Raw genomic sequence first — 24,398 nt, 5'->3', positions numbered from 1 at the left:
GCCCCCTGGGTGGGGGGTGGGGGGCAGGGGGTAGGGCGGCGGTTCGTTAGGCCTTCCGTTAAGACTGCCTCCTGGGGCGCCTGGGTGGCTCAGTCGGTTGGGTGTCTGCCTTCGGCTCAGGTCATGATCTCACCGTTTATGAGTTCGGGCCCACATCGGGCTCTGTGCTGACAGCTCAGAGCCTGGAGCCTGCTTTGGATTCTGTGTCTCCCCCTCTCTCTACTCCTCCCCTCCTCATGCTCTGTGTCTCTCTGTGTCTCAATAATAAATAAACGTTAAAAAAAATTAAAAAAAAACAAAAAAAAGACTGCCTCCTGCATGGCCTCTGCCTCTGGTACGGGTGCAGGTCTCAAGAGCGCCTCCCAAAACGCTCCCGCCTGCAATCCGGGTCTCAGAGTCTGCTCCCCGGAGAGCCCCACCTGCCTGCGACAAGGACCAGAGAACTTGGTAACATTTCTTAACCTATGTGACATTCCCCGCTCTGCTTTTTTGTTGCCGGTGCCAGCTGCCGGAAAGCTCTTCGGATGCACACGGCAAATGCTCTTGGGCAGACCCAGCAAGTAGCATATCCCTGGTGAGAGGATTACAGAGGCAGGATGTCACTCCCTATCCCAGACCAATGCAGTGAGGACCTGTATTTTATTTCATTTTTTAAGGTTTATTTATTTTGAAAAAGAGAGAGCGAGAAAAACAGAGTGCAAGCAGGGGAGCGGCAGCGAGGGAGAGAGAGAATCCCAGGCAGGCTCCGCACTGTCCCGTCGGCGGGGAGCCTCACTTAGGCTCGACCTCACGGACCGTGAGATCATGACCAGAGCCAAAATCAAGAGTCGGACGCTCAACCGCCTGAGCCACCCAGACGTCCTGAGAACCTGTATTTTAACAAGATCCCCAGATGATTCATATGTGCGTTAATGTTTGGTAAGCACGAGATGATTGGATGAGAAATGACTGAGCGGGAACGTTTACCGGTCGCAAGGAAGTATCCTGCCCCCTTGTTTGCTGCATAATAGGAGTCATCTGTTTTTAGCTCTCAAGTTATTTTTTCCTACGAAGAGGACTTTAAAAACCCATTATTTTGCCCCAGTCTGATCGCAGGCAAAAGGGCGGAAGACGGAGGCAGATGGTCAGGCAGCAGATAGCTCCGGTTAGGGAACCTGGCTGCCACATTAAGCAAACCAGGGAAAAGCGTGGACGTAGAGTCCGAACGCAAAGTCAGTGGCAGCAGGTTCTCGGAGCGTAGAGGATGCGATGTGACAGATGAACTTGGAGCTTTCCCATATGACCCCACGGAAGCTGGTAGAAGACAGCCCCCCGGGGGCAGGCGCACACACACAGGCGGGCAAAGGGACGCACTCCCACCCGTCCTCTTAGCCCAGCTGTCTGAGGATTTTCAGCAGTCCTTCACTGACAAGGGACTGACTTATACTAGAAGGACAAGAGTTTGTGGTAGGGACAATGAGACGTTTCCAAGGCATCCTTCCTAGGAAGGATCCAGTCATTCTCAGCGGGTCCTTCTGTGGCTCATAAACCGCTGCAATAAGCCGTCTGTCTGGATTTCTTTACAGATAGACCTGTAGGCCGGGTTGACCTGTAACTGTGTCTTCCAGCAAAAGTCCTAGAGAGCAGCACAGGACAGGCGAGTGGTGCTCATAAAGAGTGACGCTGAGCCACGACTGATTCCCGTCTGGCTGTGGCCTGTTCTCTTTCAAGGGCAGCATGGGGAAGGGAGCTGCCTTGTGACCAGGACCCCCAAGGGAAGTGTGAGCGTCAGCAGATATCCAGGGGAGACGTGGGGGGTCCCGGTCCTCGATGAAATGTGTCTCCCACTCAGCGCAGCTACAGACCCAGAGCAGAGCACAATGGAGCAGCTCTGGGCACTTCTGAGAAGTGGCAGCAGGCAGATTGGGGAGGGAGACCAGAAATCCAAGTGCCACTGAACCAGCAGTGAGTTTCCCACTTGTTTGACAGTGTATCGGCAGTCTGGATTGGGGCAGCCCCGAACTTGGAAGTGCACACGTGTGGATAGAAAGATCTCCCTCTAGTTCCGGTTCAAGGTGAAGTTAACACAGGGGGGCTGTTCTTTATCCTTCCTTTCACCATTCTCTCACAGCAGGCCCCCAGGCGATCAGAGCAGTGGCAGTGACAGCGGGGACAGGGCCCCTTTCCTCTCTGTTGGGAGGAGTTGTTTCTCCGAAGAATGGGGGCGACCCATTCCTTTTTTTCTCTCTGTTTCCCACCACTTGGCCCTGAATGTGGACACATGTATGGGAGGTGAACAGCACAGTAGGATAAATAGAGCACTAGCTCTCTGTCCAGAGGACGGCCAAGGGGAGCCAGAGTGCTAGAAAGTGCGAGGGAGGTGGCGAAAAGGGAGGAACTTGGGCAAACGGCCCCACCAAGCTGTTCAGAAACTCCTGGGCTCAACCCTGTGCTGTGCATTGGATCTGCCCCTAAACAGCACACCAAAGACTCTGAGAACTGAATTAAGGGGTAGACCACCACCCAAGTCCCAGATGGACAGCAGCCCCCCAGCCCCCACGGGGGCACACCCATGGGGAAAGGCTGCGTCCCTCCGAAGATTCTGAAAACAAGACCGACACTGAAACTACAACCGACAGAAGGCTGGCAGACCTTTCAGCCTGAATCCATCTGGGTTGATCGTCTATGAAAACACAAATACCAACCTTTACATAACATGGAAACAAAACCCAGGTCGTGTGACGTATCGTTCAAAACTGCCAGGATACCATCCAATATTACTCTGTGTATTCGTTTTCTATAGCTAGAGACAAGTGGCCACAAACTTAGTGGCTTCAAACAATACCCTCTTCTTTTTTTTTTTTTTTTTCATTTTAAAGTTTTGTTACATCCGAAGTCCAAAATCAGTCTCACTGGGCTAAGGTCCAGGTGTGGGCAGGGCTGGCTCCTTTTGGAGGCTCTGTGGGAGAATTGTTTCCTTGCCTTTTCCAGCTTTGAGCGGCTGCCCACACTCCTTGACTCATGGACCCCTTGCTCTGTCTTCAAAGCAAGCAACTGAACATTCCTCCGACCCTTCTTCCATAGCCATATCCCTTTCTGACCACAGCCAGGAAACACGCTCTGCTTTTAAAGATGCTTGTGATTATAGTTGGCCCGCCAGTAAATCTTTCCATCTCAAGGTCAGCTGATAAGCAATTTTAATAGTGTCTGCGACCTCACTTCCTTCTGTCCTGCAATGTAACATAGTCACAGTTTCCAGGAACGAGAACAAGGACATCTTTGAGGGAGACTTTATTCTGCCTACCACCCTCAGCATAGGAAGAGCCATCAAATCTCAGCTCACATGAAAACAGACAATCAACAGACGCCGGCACCAAAATGATGCAGATGTTGGCATTTTCCGGCGAGGACTTTCAAGCAGCTATTATAAAATATTCCAAGAACGAAGGGAGAGCACTCTTGAAATGAATGGAGAGATGGAAAGTCTTAGCAGGGAAAGATAAAGGGTAAAGGATAGCCAGATATAAATTTTAGATTAAAACACGCAATAAACAAAATTTCAAAGCCTGATGGATATACCAACAGAAATTATTCGGTCTAAACAACAGAGGAGAAAAATTGGGGGGTGGGGGGCGTGGGGGAAGATGAACAGAATCTCCGGAACCAGTGAGACCATACCAAAATGTCTTAACCTTTGTGTCATTCAGGTCCCAGAGGAGCAGAAAGAATGCAGGGCAGAAAAAAAATACTGGAAAAAAAAAAATAATGACTAAAAACTACGCAAATTTTGCAAAAGGCATAACCCTATAGATTCAAGAAGCTCGATGAACTCCAGAGAGGATAAACATATATATAAAAAAATCCATGCCCAAACACATCCTAATCAAACTGCTAAAAACCAAGAGGAAGCAGCCAGAAATACGACAAAGAACAGATCACTTCAAATGACTGTGCATTTCTTAGCAAAAAGCAGAAATTGACCGATGCAAACAACTGGCAGATTTCTGCTCATCAAAGTAGCAGGAATTTTAACAATTACTATTGTTTGGTGTTAGGGTCAAAGAACACGTTAGTGGGAAGAGATATAGGAACATTTATGCGAGGCAACTGGGCATTTTCTGTCAGAATTTTAAATCTATACACCTTTTAACCCCTCATTCCACTTCTAGAAATTCATCCTAAAACAATACTCGTACATGTGCTCAAAGATATTTATTGTGGCATTGTATGTAATGGCAAATAAGCACATTAGTTAATAAGAACGTTTATCAATTATTAACAGAGAATCATAGTTAACTAAATTATAGAACACCACACTATGTAATGTATGTAATGTACTTTTTAGAGCAATTACATTGGAGGGGCTCCTGGGTGATTCAGTCGGTTAAACGTCCAACTTGGTAAATGATAAAGACATTTGTCAAATAGAACACCCCCCCCCCACCCCACACACACACACATCAGGTTTTATTGAGTCTATTAAGTGCCGAGAAACAGAAGATCTAGAAGGATAAAAGCCAAACTGATACCAGTGGTTGCTTCTGAGGAGTAAGATAGGAAGGATGGAAAAGTTACTTGCACTTTTTACTTTATATATCTGTGCATGCGTATGTGTGTGCGTGTTAACAAAGAAGAAGTATTATTTTGACATTTTTAAAACGGTAAAAGGCATACCTATGCAAGTTTAGTAACAACGTCCTCCAGTGTTCTGACCCTAGAAATTTACCGACTAGTCTTTCGCTGTTTTCTGGGGATTTAGCATTTTATTTTTTTTTAATTTTTTAAAATGTTTATGTATTTTTGAGAGACGGCGTGAGCGGGGGAGGCGCAGAGAGAGAGGGAGACAGAGGATCCGAAGCAGGCTCTGAGCTGTCAGCACAGAGCCCGATGCGGGGCTCAGACCCACAAACCGTGAGATGGTGACCTGAGCCCAAGTCGGACGCTTAACCGACTGAGCCACCCAGGCGCCCCAGATTTAGCATTTTATTCACTTCCTTTAAGGAAACCAAATCCTCCCATTCAGCATCTCCTAGTGTGTAAGTTTCCTACTGCTGCATAATAAATTACTCCAAGGTTTACTAGCTCAAGATGCTCAAAATGTATTATCTCATCTAGGTTTTGAGGCTCGGGAACCCAGAGTGTCTTGATGGGGTGCCTCTGGTCCGCGTCTCCCATAGGCTGCAGTCAAGACATTGGCCGGGGCTGTTAGTCATCTGAAGGCTTGAGTAGGCCTAGAGGATCACATACTAGTCTCTCACCTAACTCCCGGCAAGAGAACTCAATTCCTCACTGGCTGGTGGTCAGAGGCCTCAGCTCCCCTTCACACAGGCCTCTTTGTAAGCTGCTCACAGCATGGGAGCTGACTTTCCTTAGAGCGATTGGTCAAAGAATGAGATAAAGTGGCCGAGATGGAAACCGCAATGACTTCCATAACTTCTACGAGGCTATAGAAGTGATAGTATATAGGGGATATACTATCACTTCAGCTATAATGCATTGGTCACACAGACTGACCTTAGTACAATGTGGGGGGAGAACACAATACCAGAAGGCAGAGAGCATTGAGAGCTACCTGGAAGACCAGCTGCCAACGTTAAATTTTGCCCGACACTCTTTCTCTTCTGCTTGTTCAAGTTCACACACTTTCTAAGAACTTGTAAAGTTCAACTCTATCCCTACAGCATCACTGGTGCATTTAGGGGTCCAGGAGCATCCAGTCCAACACCAAAAGAAAACTCTGTGGGATGTCTGGGTGGCTCAGTCGGTTAAGCATCCAACTCTTGGTTTCCACTCAGGTCATGATCTCATGGGTACGTGAGTTCAAGCCCCAAGTTGGATTCTGTGCTGATAGCGTGGAGCCTGCTTGGGATTTTCTCTCTCCTTCTCTCTCTTCCCACCCCCACCTGTATACACTCACACACACACTCTCTTAAAATAATAATAATAATAAACTAAATGAATAACTAAATGAATAAACTAAAATGAATAAACTAAAAAAAAAAAAAAACCAATAACGCTATGGACCAATAGGAAATCCCAGATCACAGAGCCCCCCCGCATTTTCCTGTAAACAAGGGAATTTTTATTTCCCTGAAATGATGATTAGGAACAGTTGGGGAAACTGCCAATGTACATAATTGATTAAGGAGAAAAACACGGGGAATAAACGGGCATCTCAATGAGAATCCTTCGAACAAGGAGTCATGTGCCTTGTTCTCACCCTACAGCCCAACCTTTACTCCTCACAAGTCAGGGCAATCGTCTCTCCTCCCAAGTGGAACTTCCCATAAGCCATGGAGGCAAGGAAGCAGAAACGCTTGCCAGCTCATAGATCAACATAAAGACTACCAGAATCTTCTGTCACAGAAAATTTTGGAAGGCAACCAATAAAATCTGGGAGTTAAAAGATATCTCTGTCTCTGCACAAAAACTATATGAAGGACATCAAAGTGTGGCCTTATCTGCAAACTTGGAAGAGAATTTCCTGACGTGTGTATGTTCCTGATTGCAAACGACGTGCGCTGTGGTCTTAGGAGCATAATTGAACGGTACTATTCTTTAAAATTTTTTTTTAACTTTATTCATTTTTGAGAGACAGAGAGAGACAGAGCATGAGCGGCGAAGGGGCAGAGAGAGAGAGGGAGACACAGAATCCGAAGCAGGCTCTAGGCTCTGAGCTGTCAGCACAGAGGCCGGCGTGGGGCTCGAACTCATGAACTGCAAGATTGTGACCTGAGCCAAAGTTGGACGCTTGACCAACTGAGCCACCCAGGCGCCCCCTGAATGGTACTATTCTATACAGTTTAGACTCAGCCAAACATCTAAGTCTTTCATAATATGCTTGCAGATAGGGTGTAGAAATAAAAGAGTTGATTCATCGCAGATTGAGCAATCCTTACGCAAAGACTATTGATTAAATCATCGTTGTCAACTTGAAAGAAGTTAACACGCCTCAGGGCTTTGAATTTGGGCTTGCCTCGTTCAACATTTTTATAAACTATTTGGAAAAAGACAAGTAAAATGTGCCGCTTATGTTTTCAAGTATTACAGAGTGAGGCAGGAGAGCCAAGAAGTTGGATTATAAAATCAGAATTCCCAGAGGTCTCCGACGGGCTGAAATGATAGGCCAGAACTCACGACGTGGAAATGGGTGGAAGCGAACAGCATAACATTCTGCCCAGGTGCCAAATGGGAGAGAGCGGGCCTGGTACCAGTTAATGCAGAAAAGCTTTTGGTGAGCTACGGATTTAAGGTCAGTCAGCAGTCCGCCCGCTCTGCCGAAAAGGCAATGCAAAAACCTCAGTCTGCGGTTGTAACAAACAGAGCTCAGACCCACGGAGATCTTGATCTGATGGATCCCACACTGTGAATCTGTGGATCCCTAGAATGATTGACAAGAGTCCTCTAGGAGCAGAATACCTGCGAACTTCCAGATGATACAATTCTCTGTATATAACATTCCCGAGTGACCCATCTAGTAATTCTATCCAAAAAGAAGAAGAAGGAAAAAAAAAAAAGAGAGAGAGATGAGTTTGTTTTATTCTTTATTTGTTCAAACGATATTTATTGAGAAAAAAAATATTTGCCGGGTATTCTGCTAAGAGCCAGTAACATGGAGGTGCTTGGGACATATCCACCTTCTCCCAGTTATTCATTCAAACGCTAATAGAGCGTCAAGAGATCTGGTCGATGTAATTAAGGTTCCAGATCAGTTGGCCTTACGATAGGGTCGGACCCCAATTGCATGAGTACTTGAAACGCAGAGAGTTTTTTCTGGTCGGTGGCATAAGAGTGAGTTGGAGTTTCAAAGCATAAGAAGGATTCTATGCACCATTGCTCACTGGAAGGTGAAGGGGGGGCCACATGGTAGGAGTGCAGGTGGCCTCTGGTTGCTGAGAGGGACCCCCAGCTGAGAAGTCAGCAAGGAAACAGAGACCTCAGCCCTATAACCACGAGGCAATGGATTCAGCCACAAGAATCAGCTTAGAGGACAACCCAGAGCCCCAGCGAACCACAGCCCCAGCCAATACCTTAATTTAAGCCCAGTGAGACCCTGAGCACAGGATGCATCCACACCACACCCAGGCTTCTGACCTACAGAAATTGGGTAATAAACTTGTGGTTGTTTTACAATACTTGGTGCCAGTTTATTTCCAGCAATAGAAAGCTAACACAGGTGATAAAGAAACAACAGCCACACAATGAGGTAAGTGCCCTGATGGAGCAAAGTCGCAGGGTACATGGTTGATGGTCAATTTCAGCATCAATTTCCCCCTTCTCTTCCCTCGGTGAATCTCAGTTTTGTTCACTCCTCATCCATACATACAAACGTGGCCACTAACTGCACCCCAAGCCCCAAATGTGGGGCTGATCAGTCTAAAACAGGGTTTCCCCAGGGGCGCCTGGATGGCACAGTCGGTTAAGCATCCGCCTCTTGATCTCAGCTCAGGTCATGATCTCACGGTTGGTGAGTTTGAGCCCACATGGGGCTCTACTCTAATGGTGCGGATCCTGCTTGGGATTCTTTCTCCCCTTCCCCGTACCCCTCCCCTACTTGTACATGCTCTCTCTCCCTCTCCCTCTCTCTATTAATAAATAAACATAAAAAATTTAAAACGGGGTTTCTCAATTTTGGCATTACTGACGTTTTGGCCTAGATAATTCTTTATTGTGGGGGTTATCCTGTGCATTGTACGGTATTTATCAGCATCTCTGGCCTCTACTTTTTTTTTAAATTTTTTTAAGTTTTATTTATTTATGAGAGATAGAGACAGCATGAGTGGGGGAGGGGCAGAGAGTGAGGGAGACACAGAATCTGAAACAGGCTCCAGGCTCTGAGCCCGATGCGGGGCTCAAACTCACGAACCGTGAGATCATGACCTGAGCCGAAGTCAGACGCTTAACCGACTGAGCCACCCAGGTGCCCCTGGCCTCTACTCACCATATGCTAGCAACACACACTCCCCCTGTCCTCCATTCATGGCAATCAAATCTGTCTCCAGATATTGCCAAGTGATAAGGGCAGGGAGGGATGAGGAGCAAAATCACCCCCAGCTGAGAACCATCCATCTAAAAGTGCGCTTACGTGCCTTGCTAATGTTTGGTTCAAGAACAGGTATGTGACCATTTTGGAGAATGAGCGGTAAAGAGAAGGCTTTGGAAGGTTCTGAGAAAACCCTGCTCACTGTACGGGGGATGGTGCTGGAAGCAACCCTCCCTCCAGATGTTGTTATGCACAGATTTGAGCACTGGGCCTGCTGCGGCCATGTCAAACCCAGCCTGGGGACAGAGCCATCCCGAGGTCTACCCTACCTCTAGATTACTGGTTATGTAAGCCAATTGATTCCTTACTGTTCGAGATGGTTCAAGATTGTTCAGGAGAATTCAAGGCACATCTGGGTTTTGCAGCCAACAGTCGACTAACTGGTACCAACGTACAAGATGCTGTCAAAGTCCAGGGGAAGATGTACGTCACAAGCCGAGTCAGGAAAGAAACAGCAAAAGAAAAGAAGGTAGGCCCAGAAGAGTTTATGGAGTGTTTTCACATCGTATTTAAAAAAAAAAAAAAAATCAACTCTCTTAAATTTCAAAATGTGTGATACAATATTATTAAGTACAGTCACCAATGCCGTACGTCATATCCCCATGACTTATTTATTTTCTAACTGAAAGTTTGTAGCTTTTGACCCCCTTCATCCATTTTGCCCACCCCCTGCCCCCTCCCACCTCTGGCAACCACCAATCCATTCTCCGTATACCTATGAGCTTGGTTTTTTTATTCCTTTGTTTTTTTAGGTTCCATATCTAAGTGAGATCATATGGTATTTGTTTTTCTCTAACTTATTTCCCTTAGCATAACTCTCTCAAGATCCATCCATGTTGTCACAAATGGCAAGATTTCCATCTTATTTATGGCTGAATAATATCCCGCTGTGTCCACACGACATCTTCTTTATCCATCCATCTGTTGGTGGACACTTAGGTTGTTTCCATAGTTGGCTATTGTGAATAACACTGCGTGTCTTCTTAAGTTTATATTCTTATTTGTGTCTGATAAATGTCCACAAGTGGAATTGCTGAACCATATGGTAGTTCCGGTTTTCATTTTTTGAGGAACCTCCATACTGCGTTCCAGAGTGGCCGCACCAATTTACATTCCCACCAACAGAGCACAAGGTCTCCTTTCCCCCACATCCTCGCCAACACTTATTATTTCTTGTCTTTTTTGGTGATGCCATTCTGACGGGTGTGAGGTGATACCTCGTTGTGGTTTTGACTTGCATTTCTCTGATGATGAGCAACGTTGAGCATCTCTTCACGTGTCTGTTGGCCATCTGGATTCTTCCTTGGGGAAGAAAATGTCTATTCGGATCTGCGCATTTTTTTGATTAGCTTTTTTTTCTTTTGCTACTCAGTTGTATGCATTCTTTATATATTTTGGATATTAACCCCTTCTCAGATATAGCATTTGCTGACTTGTTTTATAGTATTTGTTTTTGCCCATTCTGTAGGTCGCCATTTTTTGTTGATGGTTTCCTTCACCGTGCAGAAACGTTGTGGTTTGATGTGGTCCTGCTATTTATTTTTGCTTGTGTTCCTTTTGCTCTTAAAGGTGTCAGTCACATCACACCTTTGATCCTAAGTACCCTGGAAGAAGATACTATTAACTTCACCTTACATCTCAGGAAAGTTAACGGCTTGTCCATCGTTATGAGACAAGGATGGGTCAAGTTCAAACCCCGGGCTTCTGATACCAGATAGGCTCCCCCCACCCCCACTCTTTATTTGAACCATGACTTCTTTTATATCAAAATATATATATGATACATAATCTATCTATATATAAATATAGATATAATATATAATTTTATGCTCAAAAATATTTGATATACTAGACAAAAGTTCAAAATTTTGAGCGAAGGGCCCAAGGTTTCCCATAAGCCCACCTCTACTGTCACTCCATAAGATACAGTCTCATCATTCCAGCAAATCACTCCAGCCGGGACTTTCCTGAGGTTTCCCCCACTTATACTTCCTTGCTGTATTTTCCCTGTTTCTTCAGTCCATTATTTTATCAAGGCCCAGTTTATTCCTGAAATTACGTAAGGTAGCCCAAGTTTTTGGTGATTTTTCTTCCTCTTACCTCAGAGCATTTACGATGCGCATGTTGCCAGACGTACTTAAGCCTCACCAGATGGGGCCCGAATAGTAGTCATTCTAAAAGAGCTCACCACGTTGGTCCCCACCTGCTTGTCCAGGTGTATGCTTATCACCATCCCCCTTCTCTTTCTGGGTCTCCTCACTGAGATCTTCCTCTGGGGACGCTTCACCCCCATTCCTGCAACCCCTCTCACTACGAGAACTCCACTGGCTGCACCAAGCGGTCTGCCCTGAAAACGGAAGGACACCTTTCCTAGTCTGTCCCTCTCGGTCACCTGGAAACCAAAGCAGCTTTGCACGTGCCTGGGTGCTCATACATCCCGTACCCCAAAGACAGAGCATAGCAAAAACCAGCTTCTTCGGCCTCCGTCTGCAGCCCTTTTCCTAATGTGGGTTTACTGTGGAGGCACAGACCCCATGCTGCTCCTCTAGTCTTTGTCTCTATTTCTAGAAATGATATCAGCCACCAGGTTTTGGATGCTTACTCTGGGCCAGACGTTATGCTAAGCACCTGCCAAGCTACCTCATTTAATCCTTACCACCGACAGATTGGGCAGGTATCCTCATGAGGAACCTTTTACAAGATGGTCTCTTACAGTTAAAAGAGCTTAAGGAGCTTGGGTAAGGTCCTACAGCTAATCCAAGAAGTCCTTGCTTAATCTACACATACGCTGCTCTCAAGGTACTACAGTAACAACTTCCTCCTGTCTCCCGCGGTCAAAATCAAAAGCCCTTTGAAAATGAGCTCATGCAAGGCGGTCCCTCTAGCACCTGGTCTGCAGATACCCTCTGACATGCTGCATGTATTATTACAAGTCATTGTGAACATGCATTGAGTGCTCGTTATGTTCTAAACACTTTGCATTATTAATGCATGAATCCTCAAAATGACCCTGGTTAGGTAAGTACTGTTATTATTCCTTATTTCACAGATGAAACACACACACACACACACACAAGCAAAGGCACTGAATGGTTAATTAACATGCCTGAGGTCGCACAGCTAATGAGTGGCAGAGCTATGATGAGGACACAGGCAGTCTGGTGCCGGGTGCCCTCACCCCTCTGCTACTGATTATTGCATATCTACCGTGTTCCCGTGTTTTCTCTAATCTTCCCAACGTTCCTGCAAGAGGGCTATGGCCCCAGTTTTATAACCAAGGAATCTGAACATCAGAGAGATGAAATAAACTTGCCTAAGCCCTTGGTTACTAAATGGAAACATCCAGATTCCCACCAGGTCTACGCTGTCTTTTCCTGTGTGTGTGTGTGTGTTGTTTTTTTTTTTCTGTAGCCCCAAGCAGGTTCCCTACTCCATCCTCCCAGCATCTCCCCGAGAGCTACAGCTCAGGTCTGTGCTCTGGGCATAGAGAAAAGGAGGAGGGTGATTAAAGAAGGTGGCGGCTGCCAGCTGCTGCTTCAAACAAAATAGATCCACATTTACAAAGGCACCAGGGCTGGTTGCCTAGCAACAACTTTCTACCTCCCCAAGCTGCTCTACCCCATCCTTAACCCACCGCACATCACACACTCCCCTTGGCCCGCAGTGCCCTCTGAGACATCCCCCTTCGAGGCCGCCTTTGTTCATTTTAACCTGATTTGCTGGGCAAATGCTCGCAGCTTGCAACTTGCAGAGAGCCCAGGAAACACGCAATTCATGCCACAGATGGCCCTGGGGCAGGCCGAACAGAACCCTCCTCCCTGCACGGCCCAGACCTTGGCACTCGCAGGATATCTAATGCTGTGGGAAGGAGAAGGTCTCAATTTCAGGCTCTTTGTCAGATCCCTGAAGGTTTAAAAAAAGAGTTTTGTGTTTCACATATGTCAGGTTCTTTAAATAGTTCTTTGAAATAAAAGTTTGATTGGGATAGAACGAAAGTAGACTGTCTGGATTTCTTTTTTCATCTTATCCCCCATGTTTGAAGTTAGAGCCTCTTAAATTTAAACTTATCTTCAGTTCCACCAATCCAAAAGGCCTTGGGGCTATTTTTGTCCTAGACTCTTAAAGGGAGGTAGGACAAGGCAGAATACATAGTTCTCTGAGCTCTACTTTCCAGCAGAAATGACAAGGGACAGCCGTAGTGTAGCCCCTGGTAAGTCCAGAAGTTTCCGACTTCATGGTGAAGTGATGCCGACCTGAGAGCTGCATTATCACTCTTGGGGGCTCTAAGCACTTTTGTGACCATGGGTGCCTTTATCCACAAAAAAAAAAAAAAAAAAGAAAAGAAAGAAAGAAAAGAAAAATATATTAACAATTTTGTATTTTACAGGTAGGTTGGTATGAAGACAAATATGATCCAGGCTGGAATCATTAATACATATTCATTACCTTTACTAGGATATGTTTATCTTTTTTCTTATGTCAAAAGAAATTGAAACATTTCCATGAGCCCGTGAAAATTTATGAGTCCACACCGCTGCACCTGCTGTGCCTAATGGAGAAGAGCAGACCAGAACACGGCAAGCATCATGGAGACACTGGTACCCAGCCCTGCGCTCTGAGCCATGAGATTAGGACGAAAGTAAGATGTGGTGCCCGCACTCAAGAGGCTTGCAGCCTGGCTGGGGAGGAAGAAAAGGCCATGGCTGCAATCACCGAACCCCCGAAACTCAGCGTCGCTGCCACCGATAAGATCACCAAGGCCCCTTTCTTATTTAGGGGCCCTTGCATCTCATTCCCGCTGGAAGAAATAACACATTTGCAAAATAGCAGTTTGAGAACAGTCCAGAGAGATGGGAGGTGGCTGTGGCACGCATGGTGATGGATTGGACATTGGGGTTAAAGAATAGCCAAGGAAGATTTCCGGGTTGGGGGCTTGAGTGGCCATCTTCAGAGACAAGAAATATGGAAGAATGGATTGCAGAAGGAAGTGAGTTCCGTGTTGGGCAGGTGGCGCTTGAGATAACTTTGGGGAGTAAAAGGCAGAGATTACTGCTGCTTGATTCCCCGCTAGGGTCCCATCTTTCCATAAGTGGATATAGGTAGAGAAATCTCGTGACTACTTGCCTGGATGCGTCTGATGCCCAGAGCTAGAGACTGGGGTGTTATAGCAGATGCTGGCACTTGACATTCATTTTCTACCTGAAGGCAGCTTATGTTAGCACCTGCCTTGTTCTGGCCTCAGAATAAGGAATAGATAGCCTATCCATAGGATAAGATGGAATTGCAAGAGAGTTAATGCTCTGGAAGCAGCCCTCATCCAGTGATGGGTAGAAAGTTGGGAGGTCTAGGGGTGCCTGGGTGGCTCAGTTGGTTGAACGTCCGACTTCAGCTCAGGTCATGATCTCATAGTCCGTGAGTTCGAGCCCCGCATCGGGCTCTGTGCTGACAGCTCAGAGCCTGGAGCCTCCTTCAGGTTCTGTGTCTCCCTCTCTCTCTGACCCTCCCCCGTTCGTGCTCTGTCTCTCTCTGTCTCAAGAATAAATAAACATTAAAAAAAAATTTTAAAAAAAAAAAAGAAAGTTGGGAGGTCTATGTCCAACTTTGTCAATTATCCTGTAGTTGGGGTAACTTTGAGGCACAGACTATACAGAATTCCCCAGTGAGACAGAGTTTCTAGAGCCCTGGGGTGAGGTTGGAAACATCCTGGCCAGACTTTGTGAGTAAGAGGTTTCTCGGGGCGAAGGGCTATATGGTCAGTTCCAGGACCTTGTGCATCTAGAAAGGAAGGATTGACATTCTTAACAATCGTCAACTTCCAGTTTGACTACTTGCTTACGGACCGAGAGCTCGCCAACTCGAAAAAACAGCCCATTCCATTTTCAGGTGGATCTAGTTACTAGGAAGTTCTTTCTGGAAATGAAGTAACACATTATGACTTCTATCTTTTGCTTCTTTTTCTTTTCCTAATTAAAAGCTTTATCTTAGGAAAAGAAAAAGTGTGTGATCCAGTGGTTTGTTTTTTTTTTCCAACGTTTTTAATTTATTTTTGGGACAGAGAGAGACAGAGCATGAACGGGGGAGGGGCAGAGAGAGAGGGAGACACAGAATCGGAAACAGGCTCCAGGCTCCGAGCCATCAGCCCAGAGCCTGACGCGGGGCTCGAACTCACGGACCGCGAGATCGTGACCTGGCTGAAGTCGGACGCTTAACCGACTGCGCCACCCAGGCGCCCCGACCCAGTGGCTTTTAGTATAGTCACAGAATTGTGCCACCATCTCCACCACCAATTTTTGAACACATCCATCCCCTCGCAAGGAAACACCATACCCATTAACAATCATCAGTCTCTCCTAACCCTCCTAGCCCTAGGTAACCGCTAATCTATTTGCACTCTCTATAGATTTGTGTTATTCTGGACGCCTCACATAAATGAGCTCATAAAATGTGTGGTCTTCTTTGAATGGCTTCTTTCACTTAGGATCATGTTTTCAAGGTTTGTCCATAGTGTACCAGGTTATTGGTACTTCATTCCTTTTTATTGCCAAATAATATTCCATTGTGGATAGATCATATGTATTTTTTAATTGAGTCATCAATTCATGAACGTCTGGGTTGTTTCCACTTTGGGCTATTGTTATTTTTTTTTAATGTTTATTTTTGAGAGAGAGACAGAGTGTGAGCGGGGGAGGGGCAGAGAGCAAGGGAGACAGAATCTGAAGCAGGCTCCAGGCTCTGAGCTGTCAGCACAGAGCCTGACGCGGGGCTTGAACTCATGACCGCAAGATCATGACCTGACCCGAAGTCGGACACCTAACCGACTGAACCACCCAGGAGCCCCCTACTTTCGGCTATTATTAAATAAGGTTGCTACAAACAGTTGTGTACGTGTTTTTGTGTGGATAGATTTTAACTTGTCTTGAGTGTATCTAGGACTGAAAATGCTAGGCGCTGTGGTAATTCCATGTTTGTCTTTTTGAGGAACTGCGGACTGCTTTCCAAGATGATCAGCACCCTTTTACATTCCAGTCAGAGTAGTGTGAGAGGGGTCTACTTTCTCCCCATTCTCACCAACAATTGTTATTTGATGTCCTTTTTATTACAGTAATCACAGTGGGTGTAAAGGTAGTTGTGGTTTTGATTTGTATTTCCTTAATGACTAATAAGGTTAGAGGCTTTTCATGTGCTTATTGCCCATTTGTATATATTCTTTGAAGAATTGTCTATTCTATTAATTGAAATATTTATCTTTATGTTATTGAACTATAAGGCTTCCTTATATATTCTAGACACAGATGGCTTACCAGATAAATGATTTGCAAGTATTTTCTCCTATTCTGTGCATTGTCTTTTCATCTTTCTTGATTGTTCCCTTTGAAGCACTAAAGTTTTAAATTTCAATGAAAGTCCAATTTATCTATTTGTTCACTTGTTTATTCTTTTGGAGTCATATCCAAGAAATCACTGTCTGATTCAAAACCATGAAGATTTATGTCTATGTTTTCCTCTAAGAGTGTTAATTCTAGTTCTTATTTTAGGTCTATAAACCATTTGAATTAATGTTTGTATGTGGTGTGAGGTAAGGGTCCAACTTCATTTTTTCACATGTGGCTATCCAGTTGTCCCAGTACCATTTCTTGAAAAGACTATTGATTCCCTCATTGAATTGTCTTGGCATCCATGGTAAAAATCAACTGGTCACAAACGTGCAGGTTTATCTCTAGACTTTCAACTCTATTCCATGGATCAATCTGTCTATCCTTATGTCAGTACCACACTGTGTTGACTACTGTGGGTCTGTAGTAAGTTTTGAAATGTAGAAGTGTGAGTGCTACAACTTTGTTCTTTTTCAAGATCACGTTGGTTCTTCTTGGTACCCTTCTTTTCCGTTTCCATATGAAGTTTAGTTTGTCCATTTCTGCAAAACCAAAACCAAAACCAAAACCAAAACCGAATGAAACCAAAGCAACCAAACAAAACAAACCGAAACAAACCAAACCCAAACAAAACAAAACACCCACAAAGGCATCAGGATCTTGAGTGGGATTATGCTGAATCTGTAGATTAATTTTGGGAGTATTGTTATTTTAATAGTAATAAGTCTTCCAATCCAGAAACCTGGAGCGCCTTTCCATTTATTTATGTCTTATATATCTTTTGTTAAATGTATTCCTAAGTATTTTGTTCTTTTGTTGCTGTTATAAATGAAATTTTCTTAATTTAATTTTTTTTGTTTGATCATTACTACTGTATAGAAATATAATTCATGGGGTGCCTGGGTGGTTCAGTCGGTTAAACATCCAACTCTTGATTTCAGCTCAGGTCATGATCTTACAGTTCATGAGATCAAGCCCCGTGTAGGGTTCTGCACTGAGAGTGTGGAGCCTGCTTGGGATTCTCTCTCTCCTTCTCTCTCTCTGCCCCTCCCCTGCTCACACACGCTCTCTCTCTCTCTCTCTCTCTTTCAAAATAAATAAATAAACAAATAAATAAACTTAAAAAAAAGAAATATAATTCATTTTTGTATATCAATGTTACAACTGCGACATCACTTACTCGTTCTAATAATACTTTTGTCAATTTCTTTGGTTTTTTTATGCACAAGATCGTAACTTCTGCAAACAGAGATAGTTTTGCTTCTTCTTTCCAACCTGGATAACTTTTACTTCCCTTTCTTGCCTAATTGTCCATGCTTGAGCCTCCAGCGTTCAACAATGTTGAATAGAGGTGGTGAGAATAGACATTCTTGTCTTGTTCCCAATCTTAAAGGAAAACATTCAGTCTTTTGCCATTAAGTATAATGCTAACTGTGGGTTTCATAGATATCTTTATCAGGTTGAGGAAGTTCCCTTCTATTCCTAGTTCTAGTTTGTCGAATGCTTTTGTGATGAAATGTGTTGGATTTTGTCAAGTGCTTTTTCAGCTTCTACTGAGATGAACACGTAGTTTATGTGCTTTATTAATACAGCTTATGAAATTAATTGATTTTCATGTGTTTTATTCAAGCTTGCATTCCTGGGATTAAATCTCCCCTAGTAATGGTGTTGAATCCTTTTGAAGTTGCTGGTTTTGGTTTGCTAATATTTTACAGATGATTTTTGCTCCTCTATCTGTAAGATACATTGATCTGCAGGATATTTTTTATTGTCTTGGCTTCAGTATCAAAGTAATACTGGCCTCATACAATGAATTGGGAAGTATTCTCTCCTCTTCTATTTTTTGGGAGAGTCAATATATGAATCATTCACATTAATTCTTCTTAGACCTTTGGTATAATTCACCAGTGAACCCATGTACGCTGGGGATTTTCCTTTGTAAGAAGTTGTTAGGGTTTTTCTGTTATGTTGTGTTTTGTTTTGTTTTTAACTGATTTAAACTCTTTACTTTCATTACTTGTTATAGGTCTAGGCAGACTTTCTATTTCTTCATCAATGTGATGGTTTGTGTCTTTCTAGGAATTTATATATTTCACCTACATGATCCAATTTTTGGCAGACAATTGTTCACTGTATTCCTCGTAATCCTTTGTATTTATAAAAGGTTGGTAATGATAGTCCCCTCTTCTTTCCTTTCAATAATTTGAGTCTTTTCTTCCCCACCCCACCCCCACCTGCCTGGTTCCTCTAACTAAAAGTTTGTTAATTTCAGGGTGCCTGGATGGTTCAGTGGTTAAGCATCTGACTCTTGATTTCAGCTTAGGTCATGATCTCACAATTCATGAGATCGAGTCCTGCACTGGGCTCTGTGCTGATAGCGTAGAGCTGCTTGGGATTCTCTCTCTAATACTCTTCTATTCTTTATTTCATTATTTTCCACTCTAGTCTTTATTATTTCTTTGCTTTTGGGGGGTTTAGTTTGCTCCTCTTTTTCTAGTTTCTAAGGTGAAAGGATAGGTCATTGACTTGAGGTCTTCATTTTTACACTCTAAATCTCCCTCTAAATGCTGCATGAATTGCAACCATGAGTTTGAGTATCTTGTGTTTTCATTTTCATTCATCTCCAAGTATTTTCTAAATTCCTTTGTAACTTCTCCTTTGAGCCACTGGCTAGAATTGTTTACTTTCCACATATTTGTGAGGTCCCCAAATTTCTCTGTTATTGACTTTTAATTTTGCTCCATTGTGCTTGGAGAACATACTTTGTATGATTCAGTTCTTTCAAGTTCTTTGTGGTTTGTTTTCTAGTCTAGCATAGGGTCTGTCCTGTAGAATATTCCAGAATACCTGAGAAGGTGTATTCTGTGCTTGTTGAGTAGAATGTTCTCTAGAGATCTGTTAGGTCCAGTTGTTTTATAAAATCGTTCATGTCTTCTATTTCCTGTTGATTGTGTTTCCCTAGTTGTTCTATCCATTGTTAAAAGTGGAATGTAAAAGTTTGACTATTATCATTCAATTTTATCTTTTAATTCTGTCAGTTTCTGCTTCATTTATTTGGCGGCTCTGTTGACACATATGTTTGTATGTGGTGTGAGGTAAGGGTCATATATATATATATATATATATATACATATATATATATATACATATACATATATATGTAGTATATATACATATACACATGTATATAGTAATATACATATATATGTATATTACATATATAGGTATATACATGTATATACAAATATATATGAATATATATATATGAATGTTATACACACACACACACAAACACACACACACATATATATGGATGATTGTTATACCTTCCTGATGGACTGAGCCTTTTTCATTATAAAATGTCCCTCTCTATCTCTCGTCACATGTTTTTGTTTTGAAGTCTCCTTTGTCCGATATTAGTATAAGCTCTTGTGTTAGTTTCCTATTGTCTCTCTAAACAAATTACCCCAAATTAGTGGCTTAAACAACACAAATTTGTTGCCTTACATTTGTGGGGATAAGAAGTTCTAGAACCAGAGATGGTGGAGCTCCATGCCTATTAGAGGCTCTGGGGAGGATCCATTTCCTAGCCTTTCCAACTCCTCAAGCCTTCCGTATTCTTTGGCCCCTTCCTTCATCCTCATGGTCAGCAGTTCAGTGTCTTCAAATCTTTGTCCCCACCCCCTCCCAGCTGCCGCTTTCTGTGCCCCAACCACCATCTCTTCTGCTCATCATCGTGTCTCTTCTGTCCCTAGCTCTCTTGCCTCCCCCTTATAAAGACCCTTATGATTACGTTTGACCAATCTGGATAATCCCAGATAATCTTCTTGTCTCAAAATGTTTAACTTAATCACATCTGCGAAATTAATTTTACCATGTAAGGTAGCATTTCCACATGATCTAGTGATTAGTATTAGTATCTAGACATCTTTGGGGGAGGGGTATTATATATTTTACAGTACCACTCTAGCTTTGTTATGGTTGCTGTTCATGTGATAGATCTTTGGGCTAACTTTTCTTTTTTTTAATGTGTATTTATTTTGAGAGAGAGCATAAGCAGGGGAGGGACAGAGAGAGAGGGAGAGAGAGCATCCCGAGCAGACTTCTGGCCATCAGCACAGAGCCCAACACGGAGTTCAATCTCGCAAACCGTGAGATCATAACCTGAACCTAAGTCAAGACTCAGATGCTTAGATGACTGAGCCACCCAGGCACCCTGGGGTTAACTTTTGACATTCAAATATAGAGTCATGGTTGATATTTCACCTTATCTTTCTCTCCAGGTGAACCATTCCAGTGACCATTAACCATTCTTTCAATGACATGGTACTGGATTTTTCATCATCCTGAGCTTTCCATTCTGTGTGCCTTAAAGATGTTGGGATAATAATGACTGCAAATCAGCAGTAAACACTTTTTGAATGCTTGCTCTGTGCCAACTGTTACACCAACCTCTTTACAGGATTGTCTCATTAACCCTCACAATAAACCTGTGAGACAGATATCATCAGCATTAGGTGCAATTGAAGAGACCCAGGTGTAGAGAGATTCAAGAACTTGCAGGATTTTGTAGCCAACAAGGGGCACAGCCAGAATGTGAATCCAAATAGTCTGATTCAGGAGTCTCCTTTCTTACCTGTCTCTTAACAATATCACACCTATTTCACTAACGTCAAGCAAAATCCAATTTAACCATTGAACTGATGAAAATAGCACATATAGTGTGACAATATTGTGCAAAATTATTTATCTGCCATTACTTGTCTAGATCTTCTGATTGTCACTGTGCATTAAAGAGGTATCTAGAATGATGGTCCCCACGTATTGACTATGGTTATTTCTGGGTTATAGAATGTGGGGGATTTGGGCTCATGTTTTTTGTTACTGTTTTTTGTTTTCTTCTCTTTTTTTTATGTTTATTTATTTATTTATTTTGAGCGAGAGAGAGAGAGAGAGATTGACAAAGAGACAGAGCACGAGTGGGGGAGGGGCAGAGCGAGAGTAAGACACAGGATCCAAAGCAGGCTCCAGGCTCTGAACTGTCAGCACAAAGCCCGATGCGGGGCTCGAACTCACAAACCGCGAGATCATGACCTGAGTCAAGGCCAGACGGTCAACCGACTGAGCCACCCAAGCGCCCTTTTGTTTTCTTGTCTTAATTTTTTACGTTCTTTGAGTTTTTATGATGAACCTGTATTGCTGTTCTTGTCTTTTTCAGTGGTTTTATTGAGATATCATTTATACACCATGAAGTTCACTCCTTTCAAGTGTGTACTTCAATACATTTTAGGATAGTGACAGAACTGGGCAACCATCGCAACAATCGAACTTAACATTTCTTTCATCCTGAAAAGAAACCTTGAGCCCATATATCGTCATTCTCCATTTCCACCTTCAGCCCTACGCAGACCCTACTATACTTTCCATCTCTTCATATTTTCTTTTTTTTTTTAATTTTTTTTAACGTTTATTTATTTTTGAGACAGAGAGAGACAGAGCATGAATGGGGGAGGGGCAGAGAGAGGGAGACACAGAATCAGAAGCAGGCTCCAGGCTCTGAGCCATCAGCCCAGAGCCCAATGCGGGGGTGGAACTCACGAACCGCGAGATCGTGACCTGAGCTGAAGTCGGACGCTTAACCGACTGAGCCACCCAGGCGCCCCTCTTCATATTTTCATATTTTAAACAGTTTATATAAGTTAAATCCTACCATATGTGTTATTTGGTGTCTAGCTTCTTTCACTGAACATGATGTTCTTGAAGCTCATCCGTGTTGTGCCATGTACTGGTACTTTGGTCCTTTTTATTGCCAGATAGTGTTCCATTATACAGATATATGCCACTCTCTTTACCCATTCATCAGTTTTTAAGATTAATTTTTCAGCTTTACTGAGGTATAATTAGCACATAAAGTAGCATGTAATTAAAGTGTACAACGTGATGATTTGACACACATATACTTTATGAACTGATTACCACAATCAAGTTAATTAGCACATCTGTCTTCTCACATACTTACCCTTTTTTTTAATCCACTCACTGGCCGGTGGACATAGGGTTGTTCCCATGTTTTGTAAATTTTTTTATGCTTTATTTATTTTTGAGAGAGAGACAGCGAGACAGAGTGTGAGTGGGGGAGGAACAGAGAGAGAGGGAGACACAGAACCCAAAGCAGGCTCCAGGCTCCGAGCTGTGAGCACAGAGCCTAACACGGGGCTTGAACCCACGAACCGTGAGATCATGACCTGAGCTGAAGTCGGACACTTAACCGACTGAGCCACCCAGGTGCCCCTCCCATGTGTTGAGTATTGTAAATAATCTGCTATTATGTATCCATAAGCAAATTTTTTGTGTGTGGATGTGTATTTTTATTTCTCTTGGATAGATTTCTGCGAGCAGAATTGCTGGGTCCTATGGTGTTCATCTTTAACATTTTAAGAAACTACCACACTGTTTTTCCAGAGTAATTGGACCCTTTTACATTTCCACCAGCAACTTATGAATGTTTCAATTTCTCCACATTCTTGCCAATGCTTGTTACTGTCTTCTTTCTTACAGCCATTCTAGTGGGTGCAAAGTGGTATTTCATTATGGTTTTGATTTGCATTTCCTAATAACTACAGATATTGAGTACCTTCTCAATAGGTGCTCATAGTGGCCATTTGTATATATTTTTGGCAACATGTTTTATTTTTACAACAAACGAAGGTAGTTTGGAGGGAAGATTTCACCATCTAGTACCGGACATAATCACCCATTTGACATCTGACCAGCATGGAGTGGGGTCAGTACAGTTGCCTGTGACTTGTACTTGGTACTTTGATGCAGGCAAAATGTTGGGCTAATGTTGGGGTGCCTGGGTGGCTCAGTCGGTTAAGCATCCGACTTCAGCTGAGGTCATGGTATGCAGTTTGTGGGCCTGAGCCCTGTGTCGGGCTCTGTGCTGACAGTTCAGAGCCTGGAGCCTGCTTCAGATTCTGTGTTTCCCCCTCTCTCTGCCCCTCCCATGCTCATGTTCTGTCTCTCTCTGTCTGTCAATAATAAATAAACATTAAAAAAAATTTTTTTTTTAAATGTTGGGCTAATGTTTTTAGCAGACACATTACACAGCAGCCCCAAATTAAGCTTGTGGTCAAGGGCAATGTCCTAGATCCTGTTCTCATTGATTATTATAGAGCTGGGTTTTTCCCATTCTCTATTTGGGCGGTTGACTTTATTGAGCCCAAGTGCCAGAGGTAACATTTATCCACGTTGAATTTTAACTTGTCAGTTGAGACCTAATATTGCCACCTATACAAATAATGTTTTATCTTAAATCTGTCACCTACCTGGCAACCCTATCTTGATGTAAAAATATCCAAGAAGGTAGATTTTTAAAATGCCATTATAATTTTTTCAGAATCAAAATGTATTCAAATGTTTACAAGCAATATGGAGCCTCAGTTACAATGCAAGAAATTTATTTAAAAGAAAAAACAAGCACCTCCAAAATACAACTAATGTAAGAGACCTATAAAACTCCATATTTTTATTTTTCATAATCAACATAGGGACAGATCTCTAGTATGGGAAAAGTTGTTAAAAGTAAGTACTGCCATTCAACTCTGTTTCATAGGAATAGGCACTTCTAATGAATTTCTTTTTAATTTTTTAACGTTTATTTGTATTTGAGAGAAAGAGAGAGCAAGCATGAGCAGGGGAGGAACAGAGAGAGAGGGAGACTGAATATGAAGTAGGCTTCTCGCTGTCAGCACAAAGCCTGACTTGGGGCTTGAACCCATGAACCATGAGAACATGACCTGAGCCAAAGGCAGACGCTCAACCGACTGAGCCACCCAGGCACCCCTTACTGAATTTATGTTTTAAAAATGAGATTGATGAGAAAAGAAAGTATATACAATGTCATAGAAACACAAACATGTCATATGAAGGGCATTCTATTGCATTTTGAGTCTTTCTGATTATACTGTCAGTGGGAATTTTTTTTTCTGGAAATGCCAGGA

General features: G+C 43.2%; 1 long non-coding RNA gene across 1 annotated transcript; it reads left to right on the top strand.

Moving 5' to 3' along the window:
- The first annotated feature begins 6,847 nt into the window (after positions 1 to 6,847).
- Positions 6,848 to 15,031, top strand: LOC131504120 (uncharacterized). The gene is made up of 3 exons (XR_009257796.1): positions 6,848 to 7,231; positions 9,388 to 9,491; positions 13,478 to 15,031. It is a non-coding gene; the product is annotated as an uncharacterized LOC131504120 (long non-coding RNA).
- Positions 15,032 to 24,398: the final 9,367 nt, after the last annotated feature.

The sequence above is a fragment of the Neofelis nebulosa genome, chromosome 2 (assembly GCF_028018385.1).
Source record: "Neofelis nebulosa isolate mNeoNeb1 chromosome 2, mNeoNeb1.pri, whole genome shotgun sequence".
Classification (NCBI taxonomy): Eukaryota; Metazoa; Chordata; class Mammalia; order Carnivora; family Felidae; genus Neofelis; species Neofelis nebulosa.
This window is presented reverse-complemented; position numbering and strand designations above follow the sequence as displayed.